The 23,161-nt window shown below is 36.8% G+C and overlaps 1 pseudogene; it reads right to left on the bottom strand.

Moving 5' to 3' along the window:
* Positions 1-4,846: 4,846 nt before the first annotated feature.
* The window catches only part of LOC150031839 (uncharacterized), a 30,346-nt pseudogene continuing 12,031 nt past the window's right edge, over positions 4,847-23,161 (bottom strand).

Raw genomic sequence — 23,161 nt, 5'->3', positions numbered from 1 at the left:
CAAAGGTGTCAAGAAATCATTAGAAAGAAGCTACGAACCTTCTTTGAGGCCTATAAATATCCCAACAACTTCAATACAAAGTGTGGACCTTATGTTAAGAAATTGACCAAAGTTCTGCTAAAATCTCTATCCATCTTTTTTAATCTCTCGACATTATCTTTGAGAAATTTTGAGTGAGAACTTAGCCTCCTTTTCTGATTAAGAGAAGAGCTTCATCCATCTTCACCACTAGCATAAAGAAGCAGTCAACCATTAGAGCCAGAAGGAGCAAAAAAATATGCTCGATGGTTTGACATCTTCTATCTTTACATTTTTACTTTGTTTTACTTTGAGTTTGTATTTGACTATTGAGATTGAAAAACTCCATATTTAATATAAATCATGATTTCTACTTCTTATCCATTCATGATTTCATCTCCTTCCATCATGACCAACTAAATTCTTAATGGGTTGGGAAGAATGAAGTAACATTCTCATGAGTTATGTATAAGTTGAAGTTCATCTTATTTAATACATGTTTAATCTATTGCTTAAATCCCTCTGGATCAATCAATTTAAGCAGAAATAGCGAACTGATCGAGAGAGTAAGTGGTTGTGGAACTCATTAAATACAAAAAGAAGTATCTTTCTTTTGTCCAAATTAACTTAAGTATGCGTCCTAGAGATAGGGTTTATGCGGCTTAAAACACTGAAAGGTGAGATTTTCATTTTATAAGTTAAGAACATGAACAGATACTTATGCATTACTTATATGGATATTAGTGAACTTTTTCAGCCCTACTTTATCAATTGAATTCCTACACTCTTCACCGCACGTTTTTTTCATTTGTGTTATGTACACTTCATTTCACGCATCACCTTCACCATTCACACTTTCCATGCATCACCATCAATGTTGCATTCAAGTATCACACTTCCATAACCATTCTCCACATTCATTTTCCTCCATTCCACCCTTTATCTTGTAATAAATTTATTATTTCAACTGTATAAACACATTCTTCAATGCATTAATCGATAGAGTAAATTAACACGTATCGGAAGAAATCATAATCAATAAGCACTCTAATTACACTTAATTTGAGTTTAAAACATACATTGAAACAGTTTTCAGAAAAGGGTTTTATGAATATATTACCTTTGATGAAAACTTTTCAATTCCAACTGAATTCCACGCGTGGAACCTTCAATCTTCCATAGACCACGAAGAGGAGCTTCTCTACTAATCTCTAGCTCAGATTATGTGGTGGAAGCCCTAAATTGAGAACAATGGAACTAAGGAAGAAGAAGGTTTTTGGGAGTAAGCTTCAGCTTGAAGTTTCAGCATGCATGGCTGAATTCTCAGCCCAAAAATTTTAATTTATAATCTCTTTCACCATACAATCAGATTGCATCCATGAAAGCTAGCTCATTCTTCATAATTCTAAGTGGAATTGGAGTGGAATAGTGAGTAAGGTGCTACCCATAGTGGGTTTTTCCAAGTTTTGAAATTCCTTTTAATTTTCAAATTCTTTTTGAAAATTGATTTCAAAAATAAGTTTTATTATTAATAAATAAACTGATAATTTATTAATTTCACAAAAATTAATTCAATTAATTAGTTTTTAAATAAAATTAATCATTATTAATTAATTAAACACTAATCTCACTACAATGAATTTTAATTCATATAATTAATATTTAAATCACATTTAAATATTAATCGACTTTCCAATTTTGTTAATTATATCAAAATATAATTAACCAAACCCTAAACTGAATTTTAGCATTTTAAATTCAAAACCTTAATTTCGAATCTCAACATTTCAAATTCAATTAATTCACTAATCCAAGGTAATTTTACGAGCTAGTAGAGAGATCTTATGAACCTACAGATCATGAACTCCAATAATTTAAGATTAATTGGCTAAACTCTTTAAACCGAATTAACCAATATTCATTAATTACCGAGACACACCACTATAGCTTGATAGTTGCACTCTCCTCACCATAGATATATTTTTGTCCATTTTAATCATAATTAGTAAGTTGATCCTTCACAGGTCGTTCATATTTACAACTATGTCAAAATTACCGTTTTGTCCCTATAAATATGTCTTGCTCCTTAAGCTCCCACTCATCCTCTATTAAACAATTGGTTTATAGTACAGCTTATAAACCATGACCCTCTCAACCGTGAGAGGGCGGGGCCCCGTTGTTCAAAACCAGGAATCAGTGCTTAAGAGAACAACCTATCTGCTAACCCTAAATCAGGTAGGAGTGAATTTCATCTTGCAGAACTATGTCCCCAACTATTTATCTAGTCTTATCCTCAAAATGGGAGGCTTATTGAGCAATGTTGTTGGACTACTCTCACCTATGCAGATCAAAGGATAATCCCGAATATCTTATCTAATGTTCGCCTAATACGACCTTGTCTCCGATTGAATGCAGGATCACTGTGAGTGTGCGAGGTCGAATGGGGAGGTAATTGTTGAAAAGTTGATGTAGCGTAAGCATCTACCCTTACATTGAACATGTCAACAGACGCTGTGAAGGAAAAAGGTTCAGACTTGAAGATCGTTTCCAAGTCAACATCAAACCCGTGGGCGTAGTTAGCGTCATCCACTCGAACTTCTTACTTATCCTTGTGAGGTCCAGCAACATATTTTTCTGTTGCACGATCACGACCATATACCTCTCTCAAAGCACGATAATGAGGGAATGGTCTCCCATACAGTCCACTAGCATCTTTATGAGTCTATAACATAACATATATGAACATTAGATGCATGAACAAATTCATCTGATAAAAAAATAGAGTTGTACCTTAACCCATTCGTCGGAACACAACCTTCTCACATTGTAAAGTCATTCTCACATCATTCCAACTGAATCCACTCACTCGTAGTAATTCAATCAATTGATTGTACTTTGCCTTCATTTTGCGTAGACGAGAATCTATAAGTGTACAATATGCAATCAATCGAACACAAATTCAAAAATATTCGAACACTCCATACGAAAAATATGAATATGTCTATAAGCGTACAATATGCTATCAAACATCCTAAGCTAAGTACTATCACATCACCAGTTGTTGAACATTTCATGTGCAAGATATTGTCTCTACATTGTCTACTCATTTGAAGTCTCAATTAAATTAGTGATAAATCCATCAATATTCCCATCACCAACCACATCCTCATCCCAAAAGTTGGTGCCTTCGAAGAGATCCTAGACATCTCTCTTCAATTGAAATTGTGGAGCATACAAAATGTTGTGATGATCCTAAGTTGTGTGACTATGTCGTAAAAGCAAGGACTCCTAAGGATTGTCTAACACATCTTTAGAAGACTAAAATAACATTTTATAAAATTTCTTGCTGCAGAGTGTTTCATATTGGAAAATTCTTCTAACTCGGTATGGCAACCCTAGAGAAGGTGAATAGGGTTTCTTCAAACTAATTAAAACTTTTTTTTAAATGGGCCTAATTAAACAAGTTAATACACTTTTTGTTAATAAGTAATTTAAACAAAGATTTTACGCAAATAATTTCACTTTAAATTAAATTAAACAAGAAATTAACAATCACTTTAAAGTACCCTGTTTAATTCTTATGAAAGATTGGTAATGAATATAATAAAAAATTAATTGCAAAATTAAATAAGAGGGGATCGAGAAATTGATATTGAAAAATTTATAGTGGTTCGGCACAACCCGTCCTACATCCATTTTCCAGGCTTCTCTTGGGTATGTCACTATGAACTTGACTATTTCTATGGCTTAGAGTCGAACCGCTACAATGTTCCTTCTTTAGGTGCAAGAACAAACCTGATTCTTTCCACGGTTGAAAATCAAATTGTTACAACACTCTTATTATGGGCTCAAGAGTAACCATTTACAATAAGTTTAGAAATGAAGAACAATGATGAGAAAAAATCTCTCAAGGAATAAATTTACAAGTTTAAACACTCATTGAATCAATCCTCACAACATAAAATATCTCTCTCAAGAAGAAGATGAAAAAGAAGAAAATTGGAGCTTGGAGAGAGAAACAATGGGAGCTTTGTGTTTTAATGGAGGATTGAAAATAATGTGTAATTATTGTTTTAATTTTGGAGAAGATGAAAAGTTTAAAAAGAGAGGGAAAGGTGAATATTTGGGCCACTGGATGTTGGTAAAATAAAACTGAATGGTGGAGATTTAAACTCAACTAGTCATTAGACACAAACATAATATAATATAATAATATTTTTTTAAAAAATCATTTTCTTTTAAAATTCAACAAAAGTAAAAGTCCATCATGTGGCATTCCTCCATTGCTCCAAGTACTAGCTTTCAATTGGTCTACTTTGATAGAAAAAAAATTTCACATCATCAGCTCGGAATTTTTCCATTAAGTTTGTTTCGGTCATATCTTCTTCATTTGAACTCCGATTTGAGTGATTCAAATTGCGATGAAGTTTTTGTTCTGAGCTCTATGTAATAGATACTTCAAAACATTCAAATTGTTAATAAATAAAAGCAATTTTGTAATCATCAAAATATTAATTAATTAAAATTAATTAAATTTTAGATTAAAGGTCAAAAAGCCAACACTAGAATGGTGGTCATGTCTCCAATCATTTAGATGGTATAACTAACCTCTAAATGGTGTTAAAAATCCACACTTGGTATACCCACCATCGACTAAATAGTAACAACCTAAGTTACAAAAAAAAAAAAAAAAACAAACAAACAAAATACAAAATACTTAAGATTCAAGTGATGGTCACTTTATAGATCTAATGCACATGTTGTGTACGAATATGTGTGTATGATATTCATACCTCAAGGGACTCTCAATCCATGCGGCCTACTTATTTCACTGCCCATTGTGTATCGAACCTTCCGGACCAAGTAAAATGTATATGAATTGCAGGACAACTCCCAAAATGTTTGTTGCAATTTCATTCTTCCTTGTCCTATACTTCCTTTTCTCAGACTCTCGAACATGCACCTTTATGTGTGTGCCATCTAAAGCACCCAAACAACCCTAAAAAATAATGTCATTAGAAATACTCAAAAGTAGGGTGACAATCCATTTTTCATTAATGTCCTACATACCTTAGATGAACTATTTCCACCTACGATCCACTTCATTTTCCAAAATTGGTTCAAATGTCCTCCAAAACAATCTCAAACACTGAAACTAAAAGAAACTCGTTTTACAAAGAACCTATGAGCTGAAGCGGATCGTCCAAATCTCATTTCGATTGAAAACAAACGTTTACAGTAAAACATACAGATTATGCATTTTAATAAAAATTGCAGCATGCTTTTAAACTAGAAAAATGGTTCAAGTGGTTATACCTTCGAATAACTCTTCTTCATGTAAATCCCTCGAACTATCAGGAACTCTTCAAACAGTCACGAACTCTCCAAACAGCAACAAATCTCGAACCAAAAGGTGAAGACACTACCACTTGATATCCTTAGTATTCTCAAGATAAGAACCCAAGAGTGGTGGGCTTTGGTTATTTTGGTTAGGAGGGAGTTTGTGAGTTTGGAGGAAGACGATTAAGGAAGAACAATACTGTTGCATAGAGAATTTTTCAATTGTGTAGTCTCTAAAGAGCTATCGTATAGCCTCTGAATAGATCGTGTAATCTCTCACTATTCGTGTAGATTAGTTTTGGAATAATCAAAATCATATTTTATTTATTCCACTTTGCCATAAAAACCAATTAATTTCCCACTAAGGTAGTTGAAAGAAAAAGGGATTAATTATCCAAATAATTAATAATATAAATAGATATGATATCTAATTTATCATATTATATTTAGAACATATAGTTTTAATATTGCAACATATACAATATAAACTATAGTTCTTTTTCTCTATTTTATGACATTTAATATAAATCATATTTCTATTAAATTTAACAACTATTTGAATCTCATTCAAATAATTTTTCCTCCAATTAAACTATAATGTATCAAATACATTATATCAATTAAATCATATATAATTGAATCAATTTAATTATATCATATATAATTAAATTTCTTCTTATTAATTTGAACATTTCAAATTAACCCAAAAACTGATTCTCAACTAAATCCTTTTGAGCTACCAAGGGGACCTTATGGACCTATAGCTTGAAGCACCAACTGTAGGTGAATAGTTAATTAAACTCTTTAATCATATTATCCACCATCCGTTAACTGTCGAGCATTCCACTAAAGACTGACAACTGCACTTCTCACACTACAGATATATTTCTGTGTCCATTGGATATAACCAATCAACAGTACGATGACCCTTCACAAATTGCTCATAAGTACAACTGGGCCAAATTACCGCTTTGTCCCGATAATTACATCTAACTCCTTAAGTACCACTAATCCCTCTAATGAACAATAGATCATAGTCCCACTATAACTAAACCCCTCTGGGCCAGGAGAGAGTGTGGCGCCACATTGTTCAAGACCTGGAATCAGACCTTAAGGGAGCAATTTATCTACTTACCACTACTTCGAGGAATGAGTGAATTACATCTTGTGTAGCTGAGTTCCCAGGTCCCCAATTAGAAGAATCCCCAAAATGGTAGGCTTGTTGAGTCGGCAATCTGGCCACTCTTACCCATATAAATTAAAGGACTGCCCTCATAGGCAAGAGTTCACAACTCACTAAAGATTAAGGTCATGTTACCTATAGTCATCCTAGTGAAATGAAAGTCTCTATTATGAAAGGTGTTATATAATGAGACTAAGCATTTCGTGGTCCGGTCTTATACAAACTCCTTTATATAGAATATCCTCGCTCACATGTCTAATACATGAATGATCAGGATCAGATCATTTGTAGCACTTTACAACATTTGTAACACTTACAAAGCGGGCCATACTCGCAGTGCCACCAGGATAAGGTACCCATCCGTATCCATATACTACAGATCATTTAGGTTATCACTTAAACATGATCCACTTGTGTGTCTCCACATACATGTTTAAGTTACAACGATAACCTTGGATGTTAGTTTATTGGTTTGTGGTTAATGCAACTAAAATATCACATATTTCAAAGAAAAAGTGAATAAAATGTCATATATTATTAATCACATACAAGTTTGTTCGTACAAGGTTTACAAACTATAGGATCCTACGAGATTTAGGGCATCAACCCAACAATCCCCCACTTGTCCTAAAGCTAGTGAGGTGTACAAGATAAGAAAATACAAGTACACAAAACACTAAACTAGGGTATAATACCCCAAGGACAAGATCTCCCACTTGCCCTAGTCTAGTCATGGTTTGTCCCATAGGCCCATACTCTGCAGGTGACCCTCAAACACTATAGTTGTGAGGGCCTTTGTAAAAAGATCAACAAATTTGTGCTCCAAAATTATCTTCGTGATAATCACATCCCCTTGATGCATAATATCTCGGATGAGATGATACTTCCGCTCTATGTGCTTTCCGCGCTTATGACTCCTATTATCACAATAAAGTGTGTTGGGCTTTGACATCTCTGGAACAACTACCAAATCAATCAGGAATTTCCTAAGCCAAACAGCCTCCTTAGCAGTTTCACAAGCCGCTACATACTCAGCCTCCATGGTGGTCCACGATGCACCCCTACTTGGTGCTTCACCATACTACAACCCCTCCGTTAAGAGTGAACACTGATCCTGAAGTGGATTCCCGAGAATCACTCCCCGTCTGAAAATCAGAGTCTATGTATCCTGTAAGGATCAAATCCTTAGAACCACACACAAGCATGTAGTCCCTCATTCTCTATAGATACTTGATGATGTTCTTAACGGTTATCCAGTGATCATATCCTAGATTAGATTGATATCTACTGACTATCCCTACTGCATAGCAGATGTTAGGTCTAGTACATAACATCGCATACATCAAACTGTCCATGGTAGATGCATAGGGTACTCGTCTCATATCCTCAACCTCTTGAGATGTCTTAGGACACTGTTCCTTAGACAAAGTAACTCTGTGCCTGAAAGGCAATAGTCCCCTCTTGGAGTTCTGCATCGAATACTTGATTAACATCTTGTCAATATACGATGCCTGAGACAGTGCTAGCATTTTGTTCTTTCGATCTCAAAATATTTGAATACCAAGAACAAATTGAACTTCTCTCAAATATTTCATTTGGAATTGGATCTCTAGCCAGTTCTTAACTGTAATCAGTAAACCTACATCATTCCCAATTAGTAGGATATCATCTACATACAACACTAGAAAAACTATTGAACTGTTGATGATCTTCTTGTATACATAAGGCTCATCAATGTTCTGATCAAAGCCATAAGATTTTATCGCGATATCAAACCTTATATTCTAAGATCCAGATGCCTATTTCAGTTCATAAATGGACCGATTAAGCTTGCAAATCTTTTGCTCTTGACCTTGGACTATGAATCCCTCGGGTTGCACTATATAAATGGTCTTCTCAAAATTGCCATTCAAAAAAGTAATCTTGACATCCATTTGTCATATCTCATAGTCATAATATGAGGCAATGGATAGGAGGATCTGGATAGACTTCTGCATGGAAACAGGCGAGAAAGTCTCCTCATAGTCGATTCCTTCTACCTGGGTATAACCCTTTGCCACCAATCTAGCCTTTAAGGTTTGCACCTTCCCGTCAACACCTCGTCTTCTCTTGTAGATCCATTTACAACCTATAGATTTAACCCCATCAGGTTGATCTACAAGTTCCCAAACTGAATTGAAGTACATAAACTCCATTTCGAGATCCATGGCTTTGATTCATTCATCTTTGTCAACATTCTCTATTGCTTTCTTATAAGACAATGAATCCTCAACCTCGCCATCAGCTACCATAGCTAGGATTTCAGTTAAACCTATATAGAAAATAGGTGGGTTCGCAACTCTCCCACTATGTTGAGGTTCTCTCAACACTTGAGGTGGATTTGACCTACTAGATGAACCTACTTCAACAGCTCTTGTTGAGGTAATAGGCTCTTCAACAACTCTTGTTAAAGATTCAGTAGTTTCTTTGGAGAGCTCATTCAGCACGATTTTAATGTTGGATCTAGGCTCCCTTATGTGTCCTTCCTCAAGAAAAGTAGCATTTATTAATACAAATACTTTGTTTTCTTTAGGATCATAGAATAACCACCTCTCGTTCCCTTGGAGTAGCCTACAAATAGGCATAACCTTGAACGCAATTCCAATTTTTTAGGGTTGGCCTCAAGCAAATGTGTTGAGTAGCCCTAGATTCTAAAATGACATAAACTAGCTTTACGACCGTTCCATAACTCCATAGGTGTTTTAGCAACACTCTTAGAGGGAACGCAGTTCAGGATATAAGCTGCAGTCTCCAGTGCATAACCCCAAAACGAGTCAGGTAAAGAAGCATAACTCATCATAGACTAAACCATGTCCAACAGGGTTCGATTTCTCCTCTTTGATACACCATTTTGTTGAGGTACCAGGTGCTGAGAGTTGGGAAACTATTCCATGTTCTATCAAATAGTTCTGGAAAGATGAATCTAAAAACTCTCCACTTCGATCAGATCGAAGTGTTTTAATCGTTCTATTTAATGCATTTTCAACTTTAGCCTTGAATTCTTTGAACTTTTCAAAAGATTCAGACTTCTGTTGCATTAAATAAACGTACCCATACCTTGAGTAATCATCAGTGAAAGTGATGAAATATTCATAACCTCCTCTGGCTCTTACATTCATGGGACCACAAAGGTCTGAATGCACTAGCTCTAGAAGTTCTTTGGTCTTATGACCTTTTCCAATAAAAGGCCTTTTAGTCATTTTGCCTTCAAGGCATGACTCACACACAGATAAAGAATTTTCTTCTAACTCGCTTAGAAGTCCATTCTTCACCAAACTCTTAATCCTATTGAGATTAATGTATCCTAATCTTAGGTGCCATAGTTGACCATTTTCTTTAGAGGAAATTTTAAGTCGTTTATTTTGAGTTACGGCAGTTTTAAACATCTCTATGTTATGGAGGGCATTTGTTGCTAACGACCTTAGCACATACAAATTACTTTCTAGTAGAGCAGAACATATATCAACACCATTCTTAGTAATAAATACTTTATTATAAGAGAAAAAGAGTTGATATTTATATTTCAACAAACACTTGACAGACACTAAGTTCCTTTTTAAATCAGGAACTACAATTACATCATTTGAAGTGAGAAATTTGTTCTATAAAGTTAATCGGAGACCTCCCACTGCCACAGTTAAGACTATGTGTCCGGTTCCAACTCGCATCATCATCTCACCAGTACCAAGCTGCCGCCAAGAACTAATTCCCTGAAATGAAGAACAAACATGGTTAGTGGCTCCAGAGTCAATAATTCAGGTAGAATCTGTTGGCTTTTATGTCCTAAAACTTGTGATTTGTAAACAATGGAACTTATTCTGAAAGTTCAATAAGGTGTTATTGAATAGATGTTTTGCTTAACAGAAATCCAATAAACCTAAAAGTCCCTTAACTATTGGATGAGTACTTGAACTTTATGTGGAGACATAAAGGTGGATCAGGTTTGAGTAAATAGTCAAAATGATCTATAGTATATGAATAAGGTTGGTTACCTTATTCTGGTAACACTATTGGATGCGGCCTGCTCTTTAGTTGTTATAAAGAGTTGTAAAGTGCTACAAACGAAGTGATCCTAATTCGTTCATGTTGGGACATGAGAAGTAGGGGTGTCCTTGTGCAAAAGGGTTTGTACAAGATCGGACCACGAAATTAGTCATTCTTACTTTATAACGTTGTTTACTATTTAAGACTGACTATTTCAAAGCGATAACCTAGGTAACTTGACCTTAATTCTGAGCTAACTATGAACTTCTATTTATTTGGAATTATCCTTATATTTGCATAGGTGAGGGTTGGCTCAATAGCGCCGGCTCAATAAACCACCCATTTCAGGGGCAAGACTGGATAAATAGCTGGGGACATAGAGTGCAAGATGGAATTCACTCCTACACGCTTTTAGGAATAATAGAGAGGTTCTTCCCTTAAGTGTTGATTCTAGGTCTTAAACAAGGGACCCCGCCCTCTCATTGGCTCGAGAGGGACTCGGTTTATTTGATTGGATCACAAAACAATTGTTCATTAAGGGATCAGTGGGGACCTAAGGAATAAGAGGTAATTTCGAGGGTAAAACAAAGATTCGACCCAGCCATTATTACGAACAACCTGTGAAGGGTTGACTTATTAATCATGGTTATATCGAGCGGACATAATATATCTACAGTGAGGGAAGTTCAACTATAGGATTTAATGGAGTGACCCATTAGTTAACGAATCGGGGTTAGATCGGTCTAATGAGTTTAGCTGATTAATCTAGGATCGTTGGAGCCCATGATCTGTAGGTCCACAAGGTTCCCCTACTAGCTCGGAAAAGGATTAACTCTAGATCAGCATGATAAGTTAATTTGAAACGTTCAAATTAGAATCAAATGGAATTGGAGAATATATATTTAAATATGATTTAAATATATGAAGATGGATTTGTGTAAAGTTAATTTAATATTGGATATTAAATTAATTAGAATTATCTAAATTGTTTAAATAATTATTTATTAATTTTATTAGAAAATTAATTTGTAAAATTAATAAATTTTGATTTTAGAAATCAAATATGATTTTAAAACCAATTTTGGATTTTGGAAATAAAAAAAAAAACACAAAAATGAAAAATTGGATTTTTCAACTTCATCTTCAACTAGCTCAAAAAGAACCCATTATCTTCAACCTTCAATAACTCCAAGCATGAGCTGTATCCCATGCAGCAAATCTCTTTGCATGATAGTCTGCAATATATTGAAGAGATTGAAGTGATTTTGGAGATTGCGATCGATAGAATTTTAGCTGAAATTTCGGGTAAGAAGAATGTGTTCTTCATTTGGGTTACTGCTGTGAGCATTCTCCAAGTTCCCTTTGATTCCAACTTATTTTAAGTCTCACAACTCAATCTAAAGTACCAAGAGAATAGTGGAGAAGATCTTGTGATGATCTGCACAAAGATTTGGAGGAATTAGCAGCTGGAAATCAAGATTTCAATGGTTCTTCAAAGGTATGTCTTGAAACCCATTAAATTTTGTTTAAGCATGTTTTCATTTCAGCCAAAATTAATCAATTAGAGTGTTTATCGATCCTCGTCGCTTCTGCTGCATGCTGCTACCAATCCAACAATTGGTATCGAAGCATCAAATAAGCATTCAAAATTCGGTTTAATTTTGGTTTTGTGGGTGTTTTATATGAAAAATATGAAACTATTGTACTGATATGGTTTTCTGAGTTTTGGTCTTTAATTTCTCTTTAATTTCACGTTTAAATTTGTAATTGACTCTTGTTTAATGAGCTTATATGTCTTCCCAAGAATCTGTAATTTTTTTTGAATCATTAAAGTTGAACTTAAGCTGTAATTCGAAGAAACAAGCAAAGAGGCCGAGTTGCAAATTCTAGAAAATTAGCCTCTGTCCATATCGTCGTTGAGCTTTAGTAGCTAAACAATCGTTTAGCTTCATGCGTTAGACGATGTGAAGAAAAGCTAAATGATTGTGTGGCTTCGGGCGTTGATCGTTTAGGTGTTGTGCACTAGACGATCGTGTACTTGTGAGAGCTAAGTGATGCATTGTATTACTATACGATGGCACTACATGATCATGTAGCTTCGGGTGGGAGCTAAGCGATGCGTTGAGAGCTGTGCGATAGCACTAACTAATCATTTACCTTTGATCAGCAACTAAGTGATGCTTGAGATGGTACGCGATAGCACTACGCAATCGTTTACCTATACGCAGTAGCTGGGCAATGCGTCGAGAGCTATGCGATAACACTAAGCGATCGCTTACCTTATGAGTGCGCTAAACGATTAAGACAAGGTGCTAGACGATGGCACTAAGCGATCGTGTAGCGTCCTCCGGCATTAGACGATGACACTATGTGATAGAAGGCAAACACTACACGATCGTGTAGTTTGATCAGGAGCTATGCGATAGTTGCTAAACGGTCACGCAAATGCATGACAATGGTCGTCATTGCTAAAAGATGAGACTTAGCGAGATATTGAACAAGAGCAAGAGTTGCCGATTCGACCAGTTCTCTTGAGGTCTGGTCCGATTCAGTCTCAAATGGTTTTTGACTGGTCCAGTTCAGACTCTGCTTGTCCGGTTCAAGTGGTTTGGAGCGGTTTGAGCAGTGTTGAAGCTGTTTTTGTAGTAGTTAGGCTTTTGCTTGCTTGTTTTTACCAAAACTAAAACCATATCGGTCTGTGTTTAATTATTTATGCATTGGATGTATGTTATAATTAAATAAATCTTGTATGTGCATACAATATGCCATTTAGATTTAAAATCCCACCGTAGGAAGCATGCAACATGCATTGAAAGTATGTTATAAATTGTTATAATATATATTATGCATGTTAGGGTTTCTTGTATTTAATATAAGTGTTATATTAAATGTTGAATGCCTATATGTTGTGGATGTTTAGCATGTCTAAAGTTTTATAAGTTGTTATAAAATTGAGTTAGACATTTAAAATCCATAACAAGGAGCAGTTGCATGCTCAGGTGGGTTAACTACTTGTTTTAATAGTTAAAATAGATCATTAAACTTGTAAAACTAGGGTTACAAACTCAACCAATGTATAATCCTATCGAAGGCTAGGGGTATTTAAGTTGACGGTCCACGAAACACCTCCTACCTGGGGATTATAGCCAAATTATTGAGTGTTGTTAACCGATTTTATGAGTATTCTTGAGCGATGTGAGGTAATAAAAGGGTTTATCACCTAGACATCGTAGGTTTAAGTCAATTTATAAATGTTTTCTTGGATAAACCACATAGACTTAGAGTTGTTTTTAGTAGCCAGAAAAGAACCCAAGTATAAATTTATCCAAAAAATTAGAACACTTCAGTGGTAGTCAATAACTTCTATATGATAGAGTTATTAGAAAACTTCAATGGAAGATTAATAACATATACGATATGTTATTCTTAGCTCTTATGTCCCTAAGAGTTCACAGTCTGGATTTAAGCGGTATTTCGTGTCACCCTGGGAGTGACCTCCATACGGAAAGTATTTTTTAGCTTAAATTTAGATTTTGGTGAATAAGGGGAAGTTCTTCGAACAGAAATCGAGTTTACAATTTCAACTGTCATGTCTCCAAATAGTTTACACCATGAGATTCATATGACGCTTCGTGTCACCCTGAGAGTGACCTCCATATGGAAAGTGGATGTATGCGTCAATATCAAGGTAAACGGAGGAAGTAGTTCATAGTAAGTGGGTGAAGGAAATGTGTCAGCATATCCTACGATCTCCTCCATTAGTCTGAACCGTGAGATTCCTATGTTGCGCCTACTGGTTAGCTTTAAAGGGCCCTTTGCTAGTCGTTTAATGACGGCTATCCCCACGAAGGGTTGTAACATAGGATTCGAAACAACCCAGGCTTCAGTAAAATGAATAGGATCTTATAGTTCCGTCTTGGGTATTGTCTTCTATTTTGGAGGCATACTCATACTGTTCTGTAAGATCTGAAAATGGCGAGTCTACACTTACAGTATTATTAAGTGTTAATAAATTCTAACCAAAAGCGGTACCTAAATGACTATCAAAATATGAGTTATTCTGGAGATAGTATTTAGTCAAGAATTTCTTAATGTAGTATCGTTTCAAAAGAATAATCTTGGGTACATTATTAAAATTGCTAAAACTTGATTGGATTTTAAAAAAACCACTTATAGAATTTGTTTATAATTTCAGAATGACGAGTTCAATAATACAATTGTTGGCATCGGATAAACTTATTGAGGATAATTACGTGACCTGGAAATCAAATTTGAACACGATACTTGTGATAGACGATTTGCGGTTTGTCTTAACTGAGGATTGTCCTCCCATTCCTAGCTCTAACACAAACTAAAATGTTCGGAATGTGTATGACAGATGGGTCAGGGCAAATGATAAAGATCGTGCTTATATCCTCGCTAGCTTGTCTGATGTTTTGGCGAAGAAGCATAAGGATATGAGTACTACCAAAGAGATTATGGAATCTCTGCGAGGGATGTTTGGACAACCGTCCTTCACCCAGAGGCATGATGCCATCAAGTACGCGTACATTAGCCACATGAAAGAGGGGACCAATGGTCGTGAACATGTTCTGGACATGATGGTCCACTTTAATGTGGCAGAAGTAAACGGTGTTGTCATGGACGAGAGAGGTCTAGTTGGTTTTATTTTAGAATATCTTCCGAAGAGTTTTATGCAATTATGTACGAATGCATTGATGAATAAAATAGAATACAGCTTGACTACTCTACTGAATGAGCTACAGGCTTACCAAACAATGTTGAAAACAAAGAGTCTGGAGTCAGAAGTAAATGTTACTACTGCTGAGAAGAGAGGAATGTCCTCCAAGCCTGATGTTGCCTCCTCTTTGAAGAGTAAGAGTATTCCTACGAAGAAAGGAAAAAGGAAAGGGAAAAAGAAACTTGCTTGAAAGAAAGGCAAGGATAACGTTGTAGATAAAGGGAAATATTTCCACTACAATGAAGAAGGGCATTAGAGGAGAAACTGTCCTCAGTACCTTGCCGAGAAGAGAGCAGAGAAAGGTAATCAGGCTAACTAGTCCCTGGGACCATTTGCTCAACTCATCCAGTGGGAGAAGTTGCTACTTAGTTTTACTGTTTTTGTAAAGCTTGTAAAGAACAAATTGTATATATTTTTGTGATAAATGAAGTGTTCATTTTCAAAAATTATGTTTGTTCAAGCAACTTCTGTTAAAAATCAAACTGTTAAAAGTCATTTGCAAATATTCAGATATTTAAATGGCTAGATCAAAGTATAGAAAGTTTAAAGATTTCTAGATCGGACTATTAACAAAGATTTATTGAGACAGATCAGATGCGTCTTACTCAAAGAGTTAAGAGTGCCTCAATGTAGTGGGAGGAAAGTGTGCTTCCTGGCCATTAATAAGATGCAATCCCCATATAGTTTTATCAAAAGTCTATTGTATACTAACATGTTTACAATTATTCTCTCGGCTAAAGTGTTTGAGGATCACCTAGTAGGACTAGGAATACCATATAATCTAGAGCAAGTGGGAGAAATATCGGGTATAGGATACCGAATGGTAAAAGATGGGTATGGGATGCCCTAGTTTATTATATTTCTCTATATCGGATGTATAAGTTGCCACTGGATTTTTAGTCCAAGTGGGAATTTGTTGGGTTTTATGTCCTAAAACTTGTGATTTGTAAACAATGGAACTTATTCTGAAAGTTCAATAAGGAGATTGAAGGAACTCTTATTCAAGAGTACCTACGAGCAGAAGCGGATCTTTCCAATTCATTATGACAGAATTACCGCATATACATTCAAACACATAATGCTAAAGGGATCAAGAAATCATACCAGATAAAGATTTCTCCTTCACAGCGAGTTTGAAGCCCAATCGTCTACCTCGAATAGTTACCACTCGGACAGAAGGAATCGGAGAAGACAACACCACTTAAAGTCATTAGTATTCTTAGAGTGAGAATCCAAAGTGTGGGCTTTATTCGAATTTGGTAGAGGGAAGGAAGAAGAGCGACCGTACACAACGATCAAGCAAGTGGGAGATGCGGTCATCTATTGCATAGACAATATGCTTGATCGTTTAGGTGAAGTATACGATCGTGTATCTCATACATAAAGCTAATTATATCATATTTAATTAACTCATTCAATTATATCATATGTAATTGAACTCCCTCTTGTCAATTTGACATTTCAAATTGACCCAAATACTGACTCTCAACTTGTATCCAAGCTACCAAGGGGACCTCATGAACCTATGGCTCGAAGCTCCAACGGTACGTGAATAGCTGACTAAACTCTTTAGTCATGATATCCACCATCCGTTAACTGCCAGACATTCCACTAATAACCGACAATTGAACTCTTCTTGCCATAGATATATTTCTATGTCCATTGGATATAACCAATCATCAATATGATGACCCTTCACAGATGCTCGTAATTACAGCAGGCCAATTTACCATTTTGCCCCTATGATTACATCTTCCTCCTTAATGACCACTGATCCCTCTAATGAACAATACAACATAGTCCTACTATGTGTGAACACCTCTCAGGCCATGAGAAGGCGCGTGGCACCACATCGTTCAAGCCCTGGAATCAGCCCTTAAGGGAGCTATCTATATACTTGCCCCTACCTCGGGGAAGGAGTGAATTCCATCTTGTGTAGCTGAGTTCCCAGCTCCCAAATCAAGCGAATCCCCAAAATGGTAGGTTTGAGTCGGCGTTCTGGCCACTCGCACCCATACAAATTAAAGGACCGCCTTCAATGGCAGGAGTTCCCAACTCACTCAGGATTGAGGTCATGTTACCTATGGTCATCCTAGTGAAGTGAAGTCTCAGTTATGAACGGTGTTATATAACGAGACGTTAACACTTCGTGGTCAGGTCTTATACAAACTCTTTGTATAGGACACCCCCACTCGCATGTCCCCTACATGAATGATCAGGATCAGACCATCTGTGACAAGTCACAAAACTTGTGACCATTCCACAAAGCGGGTCGCATCCGTAGTGTTACCAGGATAAAGTTTCCCTCCTATATCCATATACTACAGACCATTTTGGTTATCACTCAAGACATGATCCACTTATATGTCATCACATACATGCTTGAGTCACATACAGATAACCAGGGATTTTATGTTTATTGGTTTGTGGTAAAATCTAAATGTGCAAAGTCTAGTAGTGAAGTAAATATCATTTATATTATACATCACAAGTGTTCGTACAAAGTTGTTTACAAACTACTGGACACAAAACTTTAGGGCACAAACCCCCAACAATCTCCCACTTGTCCTAAAGCGAAGTGGGGATTACAAGTAAACAGGCAAAAAACAATAAACTAGATAAAAACCCAGTGCAACAAAATCTCCCACTTGCCCTAGTCCAGCCACGGGCGGTCCAGTAGACCCATGCTCTAAAGGTGACTCTTCAACATTGTAGCCGTGAGAGCCTTCGTAAATAAATCAGCAACGTTTTTCTCTGAGGCGATCTTCGTGAAGATCACGTCACCTCGATGCACTATCATGCATATCGACTTTAACATGGCAACAGGTGAGAAAGTCTCCTCATAGTCGACTACCTCCACCTGGGTATAACCCTTTGCCATAAGTCGAGCCTTGAAGGTTTGCACCTTCCCATCAGCACCCCATTTGGGATTTTCCTACAAAGAGGCACAACCTCGATCATGATTCCAACTTCTTGAGATTTGCCTCAAGCACATATGCTAGGCAACCTCATATGCGGAAGTGAAGTAAACTAGCTTTACGCCCATTCCACAACTCTAGAGGTGTTCTTGCAACACTCTTAGAATTAACACAATTGAGAATGTATGCCGTAGTCTCCACTGCAAAACCCAAAAACGAGTCCGGTAAGGAAGCGTAACTCATCATCGAACAAACCATGTCCAGCAAGGTTCTGGAGAAATTCATTGGCATTTAGATTGAGTTACGGAAGATTTATACTTCTCTATGTTATGGAGGGAACTTACGGCTAAAGGTCTTAGCACATACAAGTTATATTCCAGTTTAGCTGTACAAATTGCAACACCATCCTTACGAATAAACGCTTTATTCAATTTTAAAGAAATAGTGTAATTGTATTGTAACAGACGCTTTACAGAAATAAGGTTCCTTTTTACTTCAGGAACTACAAAGACATCTTTTAATATAAGAAACCTATTCTGTAAAGTAAAATGGATGTCTCCCACTACCACGGCTAAGACGACATGCCCAGTGCCTACTCGCATCATCATCTCACTAGCCTCCAACTTTCGCCAGGATATAATCCTCTGAAAAAAAGAACATAATGATTAGTGACGCCCGAATCTAATATCCAAGCAGAATCATCATTCTCTACTAAACAAGTTTCTAATACAAGCAAATCATATTTATTTGTTTGCCTTGCCCTTAACCTTGGCAGCCTTCTTTTCCTTCAGATGACGAGGACAATTCTTTTTCCAGTGTTCTTTCTGGTTACAATGGAAACATTTTCCTTTTTCAACCGGCGGTGGATGCTTCTTCTGGGTGAGAAGTGGCGGGTTAGCAGGCGCATTCCCTTTCCCTTTACCACCCTTCTTCTTCTTCCCCTTTCCAGAATTAGAAGTGGAAGGTGCAGACTTTGTTCCTGAGGTCGAACCTCGATAGAACCTTTTAGAGGACGAGACAACATTTGCCTCACCTCCCTTTTTCTCCTTACTTTTCAGCTAGGATTGGTAAGTTTGCAATTCATTTAGGAGAGCGGTAAAGGAGTATTCAACTTTGTTAAGAATCGCATTGCTGGCAAAGTGGAGGAAGCTCTCCGGCAATGAATGTAGGATAATGCTAACTTGACTACCCTCATCGATTTTAGACCCATTCATCTCCGCCACGTTAAAGTGGACCATCATATTCAGCACGTGTTCACGAACAGCGGTGTCTTCCTCCATTTTGGAGTTGAAGATGTGTTTCAGAGCCTCATGCTTAAGTTGTCCAGATGGCTGTCCGAACATTCCCCGCAGGGATTCCATGATCTCACGAGCTGAGACCATGGACTCGTGTTTCTTGACAACTAGTCACTAAGACTGGCCAAAATATAGGCTCAGGCCTTCTCATTTTCCCGTGTTCAATGCTCGTACACTGTCCGAATTTTTCGACTAGTGTCCTGAGGTGGAATAGGAGGACATTCCTCCGTAAGGACAAACTTCAGATCCTCGATGATGAGTATCGTCGTGAGCATATGTTTCCAACTTGAATAGTTTTGGCCATTCAGTTTTTTGGCACTAAGTAAATTGATAGTGGTTGATGCCATTAAAAACCGTTGCTGAAAAAAACGAATAACCTTTTATAAGACTTTGCAAAAACCACATTTTAATTATCCAATTAATTTTTAGCAAAATAGATTCCAAGTACCCTAAGTGAAAAAACTTCTATTTTGCAATAATGCCCCAGTGAGGCAGGACAAACGTCACCGGTGGGGTGATCAAATGGCTCTTCACTGGGATGAGACAATCTCAACCATTAGGCAAAACCAACTCTTGGAACTAAACCTAATAGCCACCATTTGTTCGGTCCAGAATATTTAACCCTTAACAATCATGCGTAAGTGTAACCCCTCGTTTTTGGCCCTAGAGTCCTGCCCTAATGCGCTTATCGTAGGTTAAAGACAGATTAGAACAAGAAACTAAGTAACCTTATCCTCTTATAGGAGATCAAATAAAGAAACGTACAAGACAGCCATCCTATAGGTGGACACACCCAGGGTGCCACGAGGCGATGCGCAGAAACTTTATTCAATCCAACGAGAAAGACTGAGGGATATGTTGTCGCACTTCTCACTCCCACTTACTATGAACACTTTCTCCATCCACCTTGATATTGACCTACCCAAACACCATCCATTAGGGGGACACGCCAAAGGTGCCTCGAGGCCTAGGGTAGATCTCACGGTGTGAACTATGAAGGAGAAACGCGAGATGTGAAAATGAAGCATCAAATGCCCCAAGAACCTCCCACTGAATGTTCTACCTAGGGGTTTAACTTAGACAATCCGGATACTGATTATGATCTAAGTCATTTATGAAGTTTGCTCAAAAAACAACTTTTGTCTTTGAAAAAAAAATCCAAGTAGTCACATTAAACTCTTTAATGGACTGGCCTTAGTTTGCATGCATCAAATCTATCTAAATTGCCTTTCCAGGTAGGTTCCTAGGTAGAGGTGTTTCGTTGTCGTCATCTTAAATACCCCAGCCTAGATAGAACCTACCTACGACAAAAGGTCTACTATAGATAAACTTGCTACATATGAATTTTTTTTACTAATTATTTTAGTTCTAATTTCATTTTATAACCATTTATAAAATAAACAACTAAAGCAATCATCCCACATAACGAAGTATTTATAACGCTTATAAATATAACGTTAAAAAAAATAAATAAAGCAATATAACCCTTATATTATATGATGCATGAGCATGCATTTATGTAAATTAAAACATGCTTCTCTAAATTATAACACTTATAATAAAGAAAATATGCATGACCTAAGGTGGGGTTTATCGATATGTACATACCATATGACATATTAAAAACATACATCGCATGTAAAAAATGAAGGATTTATGGATCGGGATGAGCCTTTACAAAACTGGAATGAAATAACCCTATCTATTACATTTTGCATCGAGCAAACTGGTTCACAAGTGAATCGGGTCTTGAACCGCCAGAAGGACTCCATCGTGTAGTAAATGTCGTAGGTAGATGATCGTTCAGCGTGCATTAGACGATAGGAGCATAATTAAATGATCGCATAGATAACGACGAGGCTGCAAAGCCGGATCGATCGTGTAGCGCAACGACAGGTAAAAAATTTACCTTGTGTTACTAAGTGATCGTTTAGTCATTTACTAAGCGATGAAGTTTGCTGACCTAAACGATCGTCTATGCAATCACTCAACGCGGCGTCAGGTAAACGATTTACCTTACATTACTAAGCAATCGTTTAGTCAGTTACTAAGCAATGAAGCTTGCTGACCTAAACGATTGACCAGGCGCACGCATTAAGTGATACACGAGCATCACCTCGTCTACACGACCCGGTACTCAATGATCACGTAACCGATCTTCGACATGATGCGATCAACCCTTGATCTCTTACCCGATCATCTATACAATGCGATCATCAGTGATCCCGTACCCTATCGACTGCTCGATGCAATCAACACTTGATCTCATACCCCATCGTTTAACCGATGCAATCAACAATGATAGCGTACTCCATCGACTGCACAATGCGATCAACACTTGATCGTCTCCTTCCTTGAAGAACCGCAACGCTTGCTCCGATCTTCTTCACAAATGACTCAAAACTTAAACAGACTTTTAATACAGACTCGATAATGATTATTAATACCCAAAAAACATAGGGGCCTTTACAAACAACCGCAAATGTAAAAGTATTAAATCAAACCGAGCCTAACATCCACAAAAACATCCATAAATCTGTACATCCACAGCAATTTAACGATTAAACAGTGTAGAGATGCACCCACCAAGAACATATTTGCAATTCTTTTGCAGCAATGAATTGGAATATCAGAAAATCGAGTGCTTTGATACCAATTAAAGGAACTCTTATTCAAGAGTACCTACGAGCGGAAGCGGATCTTTCCAAATTCATTGTGACAGAATTACCGCATATACATTCAAACATACTTTCATAATGCTAAAGAGATCAAGAAATCATACCAGATGAAGATTTCTCCTTCACAACGAGTCTGAAGCCCAATCGTCTACCTCGAACAGTCACCACTCGGACAGAAGGAATCGGAGAAGACAAAACCACTTAGAGCCATCAATATTCTTAGAGTGAGAATCCAAAGTGTGGGCTTTGTTCAGATTTGGTAGAGGGAAGGAGGAAGACCGAATGTACACAATGATCAAGCAAATGGGAGATGCGGTCATCTATCGCATAGACAATATGCTTCATCGTTTAGGTGAAGTATACGATTGTGTAGTCAAAGTAAGCGATTGTCTAAACGATCGTATAGGAAAAGGTAAACAATCGTGTAGGAAAAGGGTGCGCGATCGTCCAAAATGATCGCATAGGAAAAACTAAGTGATCGTCTATACGATTGTTTAGTAAATACCAGGAGCTAAACGATCGCTTAGGAAAAATGTAAACGATCGTTTAGGTAATAGCGCGCGACGGTGTAATCGGTATGCGATCGCTTAGCAATATCGTATATGTAAGCGATCGTGCAGTCCCTATCGTATAGGCACTGATTTTCTAAATGATGACACTCTCTTTTTCACAATACCCACGCACCCCGAGATCAACACACCGTCTGCTATTTATAATGCACTCATCTGTTATGTTAAACGAAGAGGCGCCTTCCCATTTCCTTTATAACCGTCCAATGAATGTGATCTTATCACATTCATAACTTATAAATTAATATCATATGTTAATTATAATATTTTTCCTCTATTAGATATAAATCATATTTATATTCAATTTCCCCCAAATTAATGTATCTCATACACAAAGTTAATTATATCATATTTAATTAACTCGTTCAATTATATCATATATAATCGAACTCCCTC

This window comes from Benincasa hispida, chromosome 12 (genome assembly GCF_027475165.1).
Source record: "Benincasa hispida cultivar pf3 chromosome 12, pf3_genome.v1.1, whole genome shotgun sequence".
NCBI classification, from domain to species: domain Eukaryota; kingdom Viridiplantae; phylum Streptophyta; class Magnoliopsida; order Cucurbitales; family Cucurbitaceae; genus Benincasa; species Benincasa hispida.
This window is presented reverse-complemented; position numbering and strand designations above follow the sequence as displayed.